This window comes from Rhinolophus sinicus, linkage group LG04, assembly GCF_036562045.2.
Source record: "Rhinolophus sinicus isolate RSC01 linkage group LG04, ASM3656204v1, whole genome shotgun sequence".
NCBI lineage: Eukaryota > Metazoa > Chordata > Mammalia > Chiroptera > Rhinolophidae > Rhinolophus > Rhinolophus sinicus.
This window is the reverse complement of record NC_133754.1, coordinates 139,008,401-139,023,597: the sequence shown is the minus strand read 5'-3', so window position 1 is coordinate 139,023,597 and position 15,197 is coordinate 139,008,401.

The following is a 15,197-nucleotide window of genomic DNA, read 5'->3' as shown; positions in this document are numbered from 1 at the left end:
GTCGGGCGTGTGGTGTAAGTGAGAAACACACCTTACTTGGGTAAAGCCATTGAGATTTTGGAGTTGTTTCTTTCTGCAACCATAACTTAATCCATCTCGATGAATATTTTTTTGTGTCAAGGTTCCTGGGAAGGTGAAACCTCTCCATCTGGCAACAGAGAAGTGACCTGAAATATTCATGTATTAAATGTGCATGTCCTTTGAAGTCATTTTCTCACTCTCCTACACAGGGCTGGACAATAATGCTACTTCGAATGTGTCAAATGCCCATTATGTGACAAGCATTGCTCTGAGCATTTTATGTGAGTTAAAGGGCATACTTAGCACAATGTCTGGCATTTAGTAAATATCCAGATTCATACTAATTATCATCATCGTCATCGTCATTATCATCATTATTATGCATCATCTCCAGTCCTTAGGAGCACCCAAAGAGGAAGGGACTGTTATCATCCCCATTTGACAGACGAGGAAACCAAGGCACAAAGCAGTTAGGTGATATGACTTAACTGTTCTGTCATATCTGAAACTGGTTTCAGAGGGAGAAAAGAATGCAACAAGGATTTGAATTCAAGTACGCCTGAAACCGAAGTTCTGTTCTTTCCACATTGCCCCATACGCTGCCCAAGGAAGACCGCTGGATGCTGTGTGGTGCGCTTTCCTGACAACTCTGCTTCCCACAACATCAGATCTGCCCACTTGGTTCTTCCACTTGCAACTGTTGTCAGCTAATTCATCGAGGAAGGAGAGAAATGCCCCCCCCTCCCCATACCTATTCATCCATGGAAATTAAAATTTGACATTCAGGAACAGGATTATGTTTCCCTACTAGTTTCAAGATTCATCATCTAGTGGGATTTCTCCTCCCTCTTCTTGCAAAGTTCTTCAAAATCGCTAGTCTGTCATTTATTTCTATTTTAGAAGGAACACAGGGCCAGGGGACAGCGATAGGTTTGCCCTGCCCTGCCCATCCCCCTGGAGCTGCAGAGGCCAAACAGGGAGGAAGAGATAGAACCCAAACACGACATACCTACCAACCGACCAACTGACCTCCACTCACCATGTCCTCCTCCAGGCCATTTGTTTCATTAAAGCACAGGATGCTCAAGGGAAGCTCAGGAAAGGGGACAATTTCATTTTACCCACATCTTGGAAATTCAAAGTCTTTCCAAAAAATAATTTGCTTTGTTCTCTGAGAAAACTAAGGAGAGGAGAAAGGGGTCAAGGAGTGAGAGTTAAGAAAATGAGAGGCAGAGAGGCAGGGAGAACAGGAAGGTAGAAAGCTACATACAATAGTGGAAGAGAGGGAGATTAAGATGGAAGGAAAGGAAGAGAAAGGAGTGAAAACAGAGGAGAGCAACAATGAGACTGTGTCATGCCTTCATGACATCAGAAATCCATCTGAATTTTCATCTATTTTCCAAATTTTAATTGGTTCTATATTGTCAATCACCCACATCTGGTGTTTTATGGAGCCTTTCCCTTTGCTCCCACCCTCATAAAAGCTGCTAACTCCATGGCTCCCACAGTCCAGCTCATAACTGTGGTTCATCTTGAAAGGACAAGGAGGAACGGGGAGGAGGAACTTTCTAGCCCAACTAACCTGGGTTCAAAATGCATTCCTAGCACATTTTTTTTTTTCGTTCAACAAGTATTTATTGATAACCATATATGTGCCCAACACACTTCTAGGTACTGGGTTACAGTGAATAAAATTCCCTGCTCCATAAAACTACCATCTTAGAGGAATAAATAAAAAGGAAAATATATATTATCTTAATGATAAGTACAAGGGAGACAAATCGTAAGGAATAACAATACTGGGCGAACGGTACTTTTAAATTAAATCATCAGGGGAAGACTCGCTATGAAGGACGATACTGGGACCTTGAACAAGGTAAAGAGTTAACTCTGCAGGTCTCTGGGGAAGAGCAAACCCCAAGTGCAAATGCCCGGGGGGGGGGGGGGGGGGAAAGCACACTTTAGTGAAGGTATTAGGAACAGTGAAAAGGCAGAAAGACCAGAAGGTTATAAGTGCTGGTGCGGTAGAAGAATTTCTGAAGTTTAAACACTAGTTTAAACACTAGTAACCTGGAAAAATTGAAAGTTATGAACAAAAAGTCGGATATTTGAAGTTGACTGTAGGGAATGGCTGCAGTTCCCTTGATGACACATCCTTGAGTGAGACCATGAGAGTGAGTGTCTGAAGTGGGGTAAAAGGTAAAACCATTACAGGACAGGACATGGAGGACCTGAGAGAGACAAGGGAATTGGAAGTTTCATCCACGTAGATATTAAAGTCACCAAGAATTAGAGAAGCGTGGTGTTGGAGAGGGTCATAGGGAGCCAGGTCCTATTCATCAAGGATTTAGAGGGAGGGCCTGGAGATCAGTAGATGATCGTGATAAAAGGGAAGTCTGAGACTTGCATTTAAACTTGGTTTGGAGCCGTTAGAAAGGAGAAAGGCAGAATGATCTGGAAGTAGCTGTAAGGACCAAGGAGGACACCTGTCTTACTCCAGGCCCAGTAGGTAAGGGCTGTTGGACAGAAAACCACCACCACGCGAGGGGGCTTCAGGGGAACAGGGTCCTCATGGGAAAGTCAGGTATCAGTGAGATTCATCGTCATTTCACTGGTATTTAGTGTGCAGAGGGACCAAGGATGCTAAGTGTCCTGCAAAGCATAGAACATTCCCACAAAATGAAGATTTGTCCCAACCAATATGCCCTCATTGCAAAACACGTAATACAGTAAAGAAGTGAGAGCATTCGACATTCAAAGGAAAGGTTAAGAGCATAGGGGGAGCTGATGATTGACACTAGTTCCAAGGACCACAGTAGGAGGGTTGTAGAATTTGGGAAGGGGAGGACTTGGGTTCAGAAAAGGAGGTGTCAGAATAAAAGTCTGGGGGCAGAGAGATGACCTAGGTGCCCTCGCCTTCTCATGGTGACTGTCATAAACATGGCAGAAGGGGCAGAGAGGTGGTCCTGCTGGCCTCGGGGCAGGTAGCGCTGGTGAAGCGGCGCGTGTGGATGGTGGGGTGGCCATGCGGATGTGGAGCTACCTCGCACTCCTACTGCTGACAGCATGGAGTCTTGGCAAGGGATGATCTAATCTGAAACACCCAGAGCTTGGAATTCCCTCTTGGCCGTGGGGACTGGAGGAAGAGAGGCCCTACAAAGGCATTTCAAACTCCTCTAGATTTGTGCCACATCTAAGCTCTGTGTCCATGGGCAAGTTACGTAACCTTTGCTGAGCCAGTTTCATAATCCATAAAATGGCCCCCGAACACCTAGCTCACAGGATTGTTGCAACAGTTAAAATGAGACAATGTCCAGAAACAGCTAAAAGATACAGCGTGGCATGTGTCAGGAGCTCACTGCTCTCAGGCCCACAGCCTGAGGCTCAGGTTACACATATGAGTTCAAGTCCTGACTCTGCCTCTCACTAACTGCATGACCTGCGGCTAGTTATTTAACATCTCTGAAGCTCAGTTTCTTGTATTTCAGATGGGGAGAATAAAGCTGCAGGTACATAGGGCTCTTATAAGGAATAAGTGGAAGAACAATGGAAGGAGTAAATGGAAGGCTGATGTAATGAGTTAAGTTTTGCCTTCTTCTTGCTGGAAGAGACTCCAAAGCATAAAAGAGTAATTTTCTCCTCCCTACCCCTAAAGATTTCTAAAGTGAATCAGCAGACCTCTGTGTTCCCGGCTCTCTCGTCCCAGGTGTGTGTGGGGGGTGGGGTGGGGGAGGATTAGGAACTTCTTTAAAAAGTTTTCAGGGCTGCTACTCAGGGTTTTGTTTGGGAGGCCAGAGCACTTTAAGAGGTAAGGCGGGATCCTGCTGACTGGAGGGCCACACAGACTAGGGTTTGGAGTTGATCCTGGCCTATGAGTAGCCCAAACCCAAAAGAAGAGAGGTAAATTCCCTGAGGTGGGGAGAGAGGAGGCCCAGGTTCTGCAAAGAACTGGGGAGGCTTGGATGGCATCCTCAGGAAGATTCAGGAGAGGCAGGATGCTACTGAGACAATGCAATGCCAGGCCTCACTTCTCTCTCCAGCCCCTCCACACTGGTGGCTGTTTCTGCAGCCTACAAATCAAGGGCACCACATTGTGTGTAAAGCAAACATGTTGCAGTTTTTTTCCCATCCTGTACTTGGCTCAGAGTATAGCAGTCCACCTGTTTGAGACGCAGTCAGATAGCTACAGAGTCAAGGTCATCCTCTACACAGGTGTCCCTGGAGGTCACTTCGCCCTTTCAGTGTGAGGTGGTGGCAGCTGCTTGCCGTGCAGCTGCCTTGCCAGAAATTGTGGGTGGCTGGGATGAAGTCACCTTGCATCTGGTGTGTGCTGCTGCAGTTTAACCTCAATCCAGCCTCTAAATTTCAAGCTCTTACTTTCCACTCATTTACTGGTGACTTAGGGCCAGTCATTCAGGTAAAACTCACTGAGGGTTAGTTTTTTTTTCCCCCTGGAAAATGGGAGTGATTCTTATGGCATAAGATTATTGTGACTCATATGGATAATATAAACCTTTAAAATGAGCGTGGCAATCAGTAGATGCTAAGTGAATGGCAGGGATGGTGGTGGTAGAAGTAACAGTAACAGTACTAGACAGCAGGCAAAAGGCTGCTGGCCCAGATTTCATCAGTCCCAGCAATCCTGAGGAAAGCGTCTGCTCCCCGCTTTGACAGAGACTGCCCTGGTAAAGTACGTACTCCCCAACTCTCTGCCTTCCTTTCTGTATCTGTTAAAGGGGGAGAGTCCCACCCACTTTAGAAAACAACCCTTGCAGCTAGAAGGGTCCTTAGAGAACATCAAGTCCAAACCCTTTCTCCTCTGCACCCCATTTTACAGAGGCAAAAATTGCGGCCGAGAATGTAAAGCAGTCTACTTAATGCAGGCAATGAATCCTATTCCCAAATCCACAGAAGACCAGTTTGTTTTTATTTTGTTTTGTGGATTGGTGTGGGTTGGGAGGATGGGGGGAGGGGCCGGGCAACTGATCTAGAAATGTGACATTCTCTTTCCTTGAGAAGCTTTTGATTTATTGGGAAAACAAGATAAATCCGTGAGAAACAAGTTTTTAAAGAATGAAATGATGTATGAGAAGTTCTCTGAGAAATGTCAAGCATTTGTAGAGACAAGTGGTGGTCACTGGCCTGCAAGATGGCTGCCAATGACCCCGTGCCTCCGTATTCACACCCTCCCCCGTTACAGCAGAGCTGATCTCGGTGTGATCTACGGCATGGGGCAGAAGTGATGAGATGTCACATCTGAGACTAGATAATAAAAGACTGCCACTTCTGTCTTGCGCTCTCTCTCTCAAATCATTTGCTCTAGAGGAGGCCAGCTGCCATTACGTGGGGACATTCAGGGAGCCAACAGAGAGGCCCACGTGGTGAGGTATCCAGCCAACAGCCAAAGAGGAACTGAGTCCTACTAAGCAGCTCACCCTGGGAAGCAGACCTGCCAGCCCCGGCTGACTGACTACAGGCCCAGTGACAACTTGATGGCTACATCATCAGAGACCCGAAGCCAGAACCACCCAGCTAAATCTTGCCTGGATTCCTGCTCCACAGAAACTGTGAGATAATACATATGTTGCAAGCTGCTGACTTGGGGATAATTTGTTATGCAGCAAAAGATTGCTGCTACATAAATAGATCATCTGTCTTCATAGAGCACCTAGTGTGTGCCGGCCCTGTGCTCCCCAAAGGAGACAGGTAGCAAAGAGTTAAGACAGAAGCCCTAGCTAGGAATTATGACTGCATTGGCTTGGGATTTCCCTGGAGCAGAGCATGATAAACACTGATGGGGAGGATGCAGAACCCTCGAGGGAGCTTATGAAAGTAAGGCTATGGTTTCTTCCCAAAAATGAGATCACAAGGCTCGTGTGTGCGCCTGCATGAATGTGAGAGAGAAACATACATGTGAATGTCAGCATGGGGCAGGGCTCTAAGATAGGGCTGTCTCCTACATGGGCCTTAGAAGGAGGCAAATTCTAAAGGGTCCCCAACAACAGGTGGGACTAAAACACTTCCTCGGGATTACAGCCTTAAGCAGCTCCCATGGAAAAGTCTGGCTGCCCCTGTGAACTAGATTTCAGTCCTACTTAGTTCACGTATGATGTGACATCAAGCTAGTTATTTGCCCATCCACAAAATGAAAATGAAATCTATCTTACTCTCTCAAAGGGATGCAGTAAGGAAGGTTCAGAAGAGAAAATGTTTTGCAAACCATAAAACACTGAACATGATAATGAAAAAGTGAGATCTTTTATATAAAGTCCTGAGAACAGGGCGTGCCTCTCAGTATGAGGTTAACACACGGTAGGGTTTTCTCTTAGTGACAGGCTCACCTCTGGTTAAAGGAGAAAGAAGCAAGTAAAGTGATGGCAGCAGGTGTTTGAATTCTAGGCTGTGCCCAGTTGTCCCAGGAAGCCCCATCAATGCCCTGAAACAGCCCCACACGCCTCTCCCTCCTCCCACACAGGACTCACCCAGAGGGAACTGGCAGCCTCACTGCAGCTCGGTTGACACCAGTGGGGGCTGCAAGTCAGGAGGGGTTGACAACTTCCTCTCACTAGGACCAGAGAAGGCTGAGAATGCCTGAAGGCATGGGATGGAGTGATAAGGAACTGGGTGCCTCATGGGCAGGAAAAGAAACACAAGGGTTCCTTTCATTTCTCTGCCTAAGGCGTGAGTACTGATTTCAATCTCTAACTCTAGGATTAATGAGACCAGGCAATACACATTTGCACACAGGTGTGGCTCTCTCCTAAGAATTGGAGATGAGGTCTATGACAAGTTGAATTGTGTCTCCAAAAGATGTTGAAGTTCTCATTCCGTGGTCTGTGAATGTGAAATAGTGTCTTTGTAGATGAGCAAATTAAGATGCGGTCATTAGAGTGGGCCTAATCCAATATGATTGTGTCCATATAAAAATGGGAAATTTGGATACAGAGACAGACATGCACAGGGAAAATGCACAGGGAAATTTGGATACAGAGAGACAGACATGCACAGGGAATGCCAACAATTGCCAGGAAACCACCAGAAACAGATCCTTCCCTCACAGCCTTCAGAAGAAACCAACCCTGCTGAGACCTTGTTCTCAGACTGCTAGCCGTCAGAACTGGGAGGCAATACACCTTTGCGTTTCAGCCACCCAGTTCATAGTACGTTGTTAGTATAGCCCTAGGAAACTAATATGAGAGGTCACCGGGTGTCATCAGCACAAAACCACAGGGTCAAATAGACCTGATTTGAACTTCTGCACTTACCAGCTGCATGACCTTGGGCTACCTACTAGCCTTCCTGGGCCTCAGGTTAGTCATCTATAAAATGGGAAATTCCACATGCTTGATGGATAATTGTTGAAAATTAAGCAAAGTAACAAATGCAAAGCACCCAGTTACAATGCCTGGCTCCTGGTAGCCACTCAACAGTGGCAGTAGGGTTTCATTAGCATCAGCTCAAATTCCCTCACCTCTCTAAATCACTGCACCCCTCACAAGGCAAGCAGAAGGACCAGCTGGCTTCCCTTCAATCTGAGAATACCGAATGCTGTGAAGGCAAAAGGCCCCAAAGCTTTGTATTAGGTTTCTATTATTGCAAAACAAATTGCCACAAACTTAGCTGCTTAAACCAACACATGTATCATCTCACAGTTCAGTAGGTCAGAAGCCCAGAGGGACTTGGCTGGATTCTCTGCTTAGGGTCTCACGCAGCCAAAATGCCAAAATCACGGTGTTGGCCAGGCTGGGTTCTCACCTGGAGCTTCTGTGGATCAACTGCTTCCTGGCTCATTCAAGTTGCTGGCCAAATTCAGTTCCTTGCTTTGGCAGGACGGAGGTTCCTATGTTCCTCCTGGCTGTTGGTCAGGGATTACTCTCAACAACTCAACTCAACTCTCAGCAAATCTGTTTTTACTGACAGCCCTTCTGATAAGACGTGTGGACTTTCTACACCAAAGAATTCTCCGGTTCTCTGTGGACATCCATGGGGTGTCCTACAATCATACTCAGTTCTGACATGCACTATCCAGCGTTCACACAGACCCCACAGGTGAAAGGTTCAGTCTCACAAGATGCCCCGACTTCACACTGCAGTCACGAGTCCAGGCCACGTGTAATTCTGACTGACTATAAAGATGGGGGGTTTCCCACAACTCACTCCTCAGGTTTAATATTTTACTAGATGAGCACAGAGCTCAAGGAAACACTACTCATATTGACTGGCTTATTACAAAGGATATAAAAATGATAAAAAATAAACAGCCAGTTGAAGAGGTACATTGGGAAAACTCTGAGTCTTTGTTCCCATGGAGTCGGGGTACGTCAGCCTCCCCCAGGGATGTGTTCACCAACCTGGAAGCTCTCTGAACCCCATCATTTTGGGGTTTTGTAGAGGTTCCATTACATAGGCATAGTTGATGGAATCACTGGCCACTGGTGATTTACTCAATCTCCAGTCCCTCTGTCCTCCCAGGAGGTTGCGGGAGGTGGAGCTGAAAGTTTCAACCCTCTAATCCAGGGGTATCCAACTGCGGCTCACGGGCCAACTGTGGCCCGCAATCCATTGTTAATTGGTCCGCAGCAAATTACAAAAATATATTTAGTTTACTTAAATAAACCAGGTGAGGCAATACGTGCTTCACCTCGAGTGAGTGGCCCAACTGTTTGTGTATTTTACTGCATGTGGCCCTTGGTGAAAAACGTTGAAAAAAGTTTGGACACCCCTGATCTAATCACATGGTTTGTTCCAGAGGATCCAATCAACCTGGATGTTATCTAGGGGCCCACCAAAAGTCACCTCGTTAGCATAACCTCCCGTGTTTCCCTGAAAATAAGACCTAGCTGGACAATCAGCTCTAAAGTATCTTTTGGAGCAAAAATTAATATAAGACCCGGTCTTATTTTATAATAAGACCGGGTCTATTTTACAATAAGACCGGGTCTATAATATAATATAATATAATATAATATAATATAATATAATATAATTAATGCAATATATAATACCTGGTCTTATATTAATTTTAGGGATGAAGACTAGACCTATATGTCTTATATCACAATATCACAAGATCCTTCTGCACAGTCGCCCTCCATCTTAGCAACAGAGAACTGCCATTGAGCCAATCCCCTCACGCTTGGAATTATTCTGACTTCTTCTTCTACCACTAGCTGGAGAAAACTCTAAAAGGACTCACGGGATTAGAGTATGCCCTTGTGTCTTGTGTCATGTAACATAACATCATCACAGAAGTTAACACCCCGGAGCAAAGGTCGTAGGCGCCATCTTCGCATCCTGCCTACCACACCAGGTTCTATTCTTGGCTCTGTCATTGAGCAGAGGAGTAACTTTGGAAAAGTCCCTTCTCTCTTTTGGACCACAAATTCCCTTTAACTCAAATATAACTCTCTCCAAGATAAAATCACATTTTCTTAACTTTGTGGGATGTGTGTTCCACTTGAGAGTAAGAAAGAAGTTTAAAAGAAACCTTTGCTCTCAGAGAAGCTTTGCAACCTAAATGCAATGTTGTTCAGCCTTTAATGCAAATTAGAATCATCTGAGACCTTTAAAAAACACTGAGGCTGGGGCCCCATCCTCAAAGAGATTCTGATTCTCAAAAACTCCAGGAACAGAAGGAAGGAATAAGAAGGACATGCCTCTCCTTGGTGGGAGCATGTGGTGAGAGGAATGGGAGTCTTCTGTTTGCATTTAAAGTCCTTCAAAGATGGGATGGATAGGGCTGAGGGCAATGGCAGCTGGACCCAGTGCACATTTTAGCACAAGACATCCCTACAACTCACATAATTTCAATTTTGTATGTTTGCTTCTCGTGGTATTCCTAGGTGTGAGCTGAGGATACAAGTTAGAAACACATTTCCACAGGAACTGAAAACACTGTGTTCCAGACACACAGCTCTCTGGGGTATGCTTTATCTCCAAAGCTCAAGTCTAGGCTGTCTGTCTTTGAGAAAAATTAATGGACTGCATTTTTCTGTCTTAGAAACCCTATATATGTATGTATGTGTATATGTATGTACGTATATACATATTATTTATAAGTATGTGTGTATATATGTATATAGATATGTATGTGTATATATATGCATAGATAGAGATATTACAGATATATAACGTTTCTCTCATTTGATAATACATGGACAGTTGACAATTGCTGACTTTATCCTCTGCCAAGGTCTTCGTGGACATAATTTGCCTTGCAGATTTTCAATTCATACAAGTTAAATATGCCAGGAAAAATCAAGAATTTTACTCTGTTTTTAATGGTCTCCAGCACCCACCCTGCCCTGGGGTAGTGAGACATGCCCTTAGTTCCAGCAGTGGAAAGGCCATAGAACAAAGAGGAAATATGGAGAAGGAAATATACATCAGGGACTATTTCAAATATTATGTCCAGCTATACATAGAGACCAACCCCTCCAAATGGGACAGTTAGAACCTCATCAATGAATGCTAAGACTAGTGGACAAAGATTTGATGAGAAGCATAATGTTTATATAGCCTTGGCGTACATCCCCACCAATTACTTCTTTATAAAGGAAAAAAAGCAGCTGTAAAGGAGGCGGCAGATTCTCCTTAACCAAGTGCTCAAAGTTACCATCACCGATAACAGGGCAAACGGAAGGCACCACATCATTTCTGTGCTATTCCTGCCACAAATGCAAACTCTGGATTTGATCAGGCAGACCCAAGTTGAGGGATATGCTAGAATAACTCTTCTGTGCTCTTCAAGTATGCGAAGGTCAAGAATGGCGAAGATAAACTAAAGAACTATTCCACATTATAGGGGACTAAAGAGGCATAATAACTAAACGCAATATGAGTTTCTGGACTAGACCCTGGACCAGAAAAAAAGTGTGCCAGAAGGGACATTATTGGGACAATTGACAAAATTGGAATATGGACACTGTGGATTAAAAAATAATATTATATCCATGTTAAAGTCCTGATTTTGAGAATGTACTATGATTATGTGAGAAAATGTCCTTATCTAAGGAAAGATAGCTTTTTTTTTAAGGATAAAGGGACATATGTATCTCCAACTGATTCTCAAAAGGTTCAAAAACATGCATAGATGTAAATACATTTAGAGAATGAAAATATGACGCAAATGTAAATAATTGGTGAATGTGGGTGAATTTCAAGAGTATGATTCTTGCAACTTTCCTTTAAGTTTACAGTTATATTCCCTCTACCACCAAAATAAGCTACTCCTGTTTCTTTCACTTTCCCTATTTTCTGCTCTAAAATTCTGGTGGCAGAATGAGAACTAGTCTTGGAGACAGGAAACCATGACATTCAACCAGGACTGTTGGAATACTTTGGGCTAAACCCTTTCTCACTCTAGGCCTGTGAATTTCTTATCTGCATTAAAAGTGAAGTAGGCCTCTATGGTTTTAGGATTCCAGGACAGGCTGCCAAACGGAAAGGCCTGGATGTTTGTGTTCACCTGTTGGGATTCTGCTATTCCCACTCCCAGCTGAGGCTTTCATCTCAAGTCTCCATGCATTTTTTCCAGCTGCCTCTGAAGCTCCCAGAGTAGACGCAGTTCATTGCTCTTGAGTTTGCTCATCTCAAGTTGGGTCAGGTAAAGGGATGCAGACCCACATTTGGACAGGCGTGCCCTCTTGGACTGTCAATATAGGATACCACTAGCCAGTTAAGGTCTCACATGTAACCATCTTTGGTTTGATTTCAGGCTCACAAAGCAGCTTTCTGATCACAGATTGGTTTTCTGTGTGGTGTCCCTAGAGAAGGAAGGAACAGACCAACAGAAACTAACCTGTCTGTCTTATTCTCTGCTGTATTCACCATCCCTGGTGCATAGCACACACTTGATGAATTTTTATTAAGCTACTGAACACAAGCTTTGATCTGCTTGACAGTTATACATTCAGGATGCAAATCAGTAAACTGACATTCTGGCTTCCACACTGGGCTCTGCAAGCTTGGTTAACAAGTCAGTCTGAGCGATCAACCATCCTCTGGATGATGACAGAATTATGATTCAGAGTTTACAAAGCTGACCACCAATGGCTTTTCATGACATCACCAAGATCATGACTCCTTAAGGCCCAGACGTGGCCACAAGCTGACCTCCCTCTACAGCTTTTCTATCATGCCTCATTTCTCAAACTGCTAGCTAGACGGTACCAAATGTTATGTCTACATTTTTGCACTTGTTTATATATGACAGATATATATATGTGTGTGTGTGTGTGTGTGTATGTATAATTTTTTTCCCTAACACTTATTTTTGCTAAAGTAGGAGACTCTTAGAATGCAAAGGTAATCTGTAGCACTCCTTCCCTCTTCCAAAGAAGGATAACCAAATATTTGTTACGTCTTGTTATTGCTTTTGGGTTTTGGTAGTTTTGATTCTTTTGACTCTGAGTTATTTGTGAGTCTGGTACTTCACAATCAAAATCATGAATTATTAGAAGATCCACTATATAATTTTTTTTTTATTTGAAAGGGAAGTGAAGGGATTATGTTATGAACCAAAGAGGAAGGGGATGAAAGCTGGTGTTTTGAGTTCAAGAGGTGGAACTATATTTGTCTGGCGGGGTGATAATCCTGAGCCTGGGAAGAAAGTAAGAAACCCGTGTTTCCAAAAGTCACCACCTGCACCCTGAGTCCCTAGGGGAAGGCACCTGTGGGAAACCATGGCTTGTGGACTCTCAGCACTGAAGCTTGGAAGCAGCATTCAAGGCCAGAGGGCGGGACTGCTGACAGGGGCCTTTGGGGAGAGGAGTGCCCCCCAGAAGGCAGAGGACCAGCTCTACAGCCCCATTGGCAATGATGGTGACCCTGACAGACCTAGGACCAGGCTCTTCCCACAGTCTGACACCAGATTTGTCAAGGATTCTTATTTGAACTCATGAGTAGGAGGCCACAGAGCTTTAATGATGACTGAAATTTGACTTCTTATCTATTCTGACAGCAGGCTTAATTTGTCTAGGAAAAAATGTTTCTTACATTGCTGCTCAGATGTATTTCTACCATGTAGGAAGTACCTATGCATGTGAAGGAGAGCTGGAAGGCTATGTTAATTTAGTAAAATCGTAAATGCTTTTCCCCTCTCCAGATTTGTTTTAATGTTTTTGTACTTTTTGAATGTTAGTGGTCTATGTAGGAAAATTGCATATGCTGGTAAAGAAGATCTGATGACAGATCCACGGTCAATGAGCTCAGAGGTACTGAAGTGCCTTTGCCTTGGATGTGGGGGGGTGGGCAACACACACTCATTCCATGTCCTATGAGTTTTTATAATCATTTATCTTCCTGGGTAGTATTATTCACAAAATAATATTCACATGTAATTAATGACTTTTAAATTACTTTGCTTTAACTTGTAAACCCTTTGTAAAAGCCTGTTTCTAAGAGTGTTTATTCCAACTTGGTAAAGAATTATGGCATCGGCCAGGCCCAAATCTAGCCTCTCTCCCTTGAGACCTTATGAGTAACCAGTGGATTGTAAGGAAACCTTCTAGACAACCCATTGATAAAGGCAGCAATTAATTTTATCAGTTGTAAATTACCAACATTAAATTACCAACATGAAAACAAGCCAATATTTTTATCTCTTCCCTTCCTTCTCCTCTCCCCAGGAACCAGGAATGGAAAGTTTTGTTTAAAGTGATAGTGAAACAGTTAATTGCAGTGCTTATCAGTGGGCACTGCTTCATTTAGAAGGGAAAACAATTTCACTAGTACTAAAAGCTCCTTTGCTCTGTGTTTAGCTGAATGCTTTTACTATAGAGATGTCAACTATGATCAAATGAAGATTAATGAGTTCAGCAAATTGATTAGTCTTGTTTCTCCTTCCACTGTGATACTATATCAGTGAAATAAGAACTTCTGATCATGAGTGGGTGATGATATATTGAAATGCCACAAGTCTGCTTAATTTCACATCCTGCATTTCACAAGAAGCCTTGGTAATGTTACTAGCAGTAGCTCACCTGTGTGTAATACTCAGCTGACAAACACTTTCACATACACCATCTCATTTCATTCTGGACAGAACTCTGAGATATGCGTAGGGCAGACATTACTATTTCCACCTGTGAAGTGAGAAAAGTGAAGTTCAGAGGATTAAAGTTACTTGTCCAAGATCATAGTCAGTGAGTAGTCAAGGTAGGACTAGAAGCCAAGAATACTGACTCCCTTTTGAATGCTATAGGCATTCTGCCCCACTGTTTCCTGGTTTGGTAACAAAGGAACTTGGCTGCATAGGTCTTCCTTTCACATTCTTTTCCCTAAGGACAGCTGGAATAAGGAATTTTGGAAGTGACTAGTGAATAAGGAAAAGGACTGGGTAGAATGGTAGTAATTCCCACAAGGAAACCATGGAGGATGGGTTTAGCTATAGTACTTATGACCTCAGATGTCCTTATATTGCAGCACAAAAGATTAGGGATGATCATAGTAAACATGGAATTTTAACCCAAGGGAACTATAGCCCTACAGGTGTCAAGAAAACTTAATGGAGTGAGGCTCTCACCTAAAGTATGACCAATGGAAGGTTGAATTATTCAAAAGCTATACCTGCAGTAGGGAAAGCAGAGTCAAATGGTATGTCAAGAGTGTACAGTCTTAATTAGAAATCCATGGATCTGAAAGACATAGAGCAGAGCATTTGGGTGAAACAAAGGGAGGGAAATTCTACCAATGGGAGTATGCTTCTTACCCAAAGGCTGCAGCAAACATGATTAAGAAAGGCACACATTTCAAAATTGGAGAACGGGTTAAAAAATAATTCCAGTTTCTTTACATAAGGTAGGCCTCTAGACCCATAAGAAATTGCAGATCTGTTGGAAGGAAAATAGACGTTAGCAAAATTTAAAAATAAAAATGACAAAGATTAGACAAAATTCCAACTCCAATCATTTCTGTTTTCTCCCATGACACATACCCAAAACAATCTGTGGAAGTGAAGAAATACTGGACACAGGCAATGTTCAAGTTTCCCGAGTGGGGAGGACAGATTCCAGAAACAATAGACCATTGGCAAGCAATAAAAATCCTAGCCGGGAATATTTAGCAGATGGTCTACAGTTTAGAATGGAAAGCACTGATCTTCAGGGGGGAGTACGAGTCATTAAAGCAAGCCATGACAAGGTGACTTCACTTCCCATGGTGACTAGACTGACAGA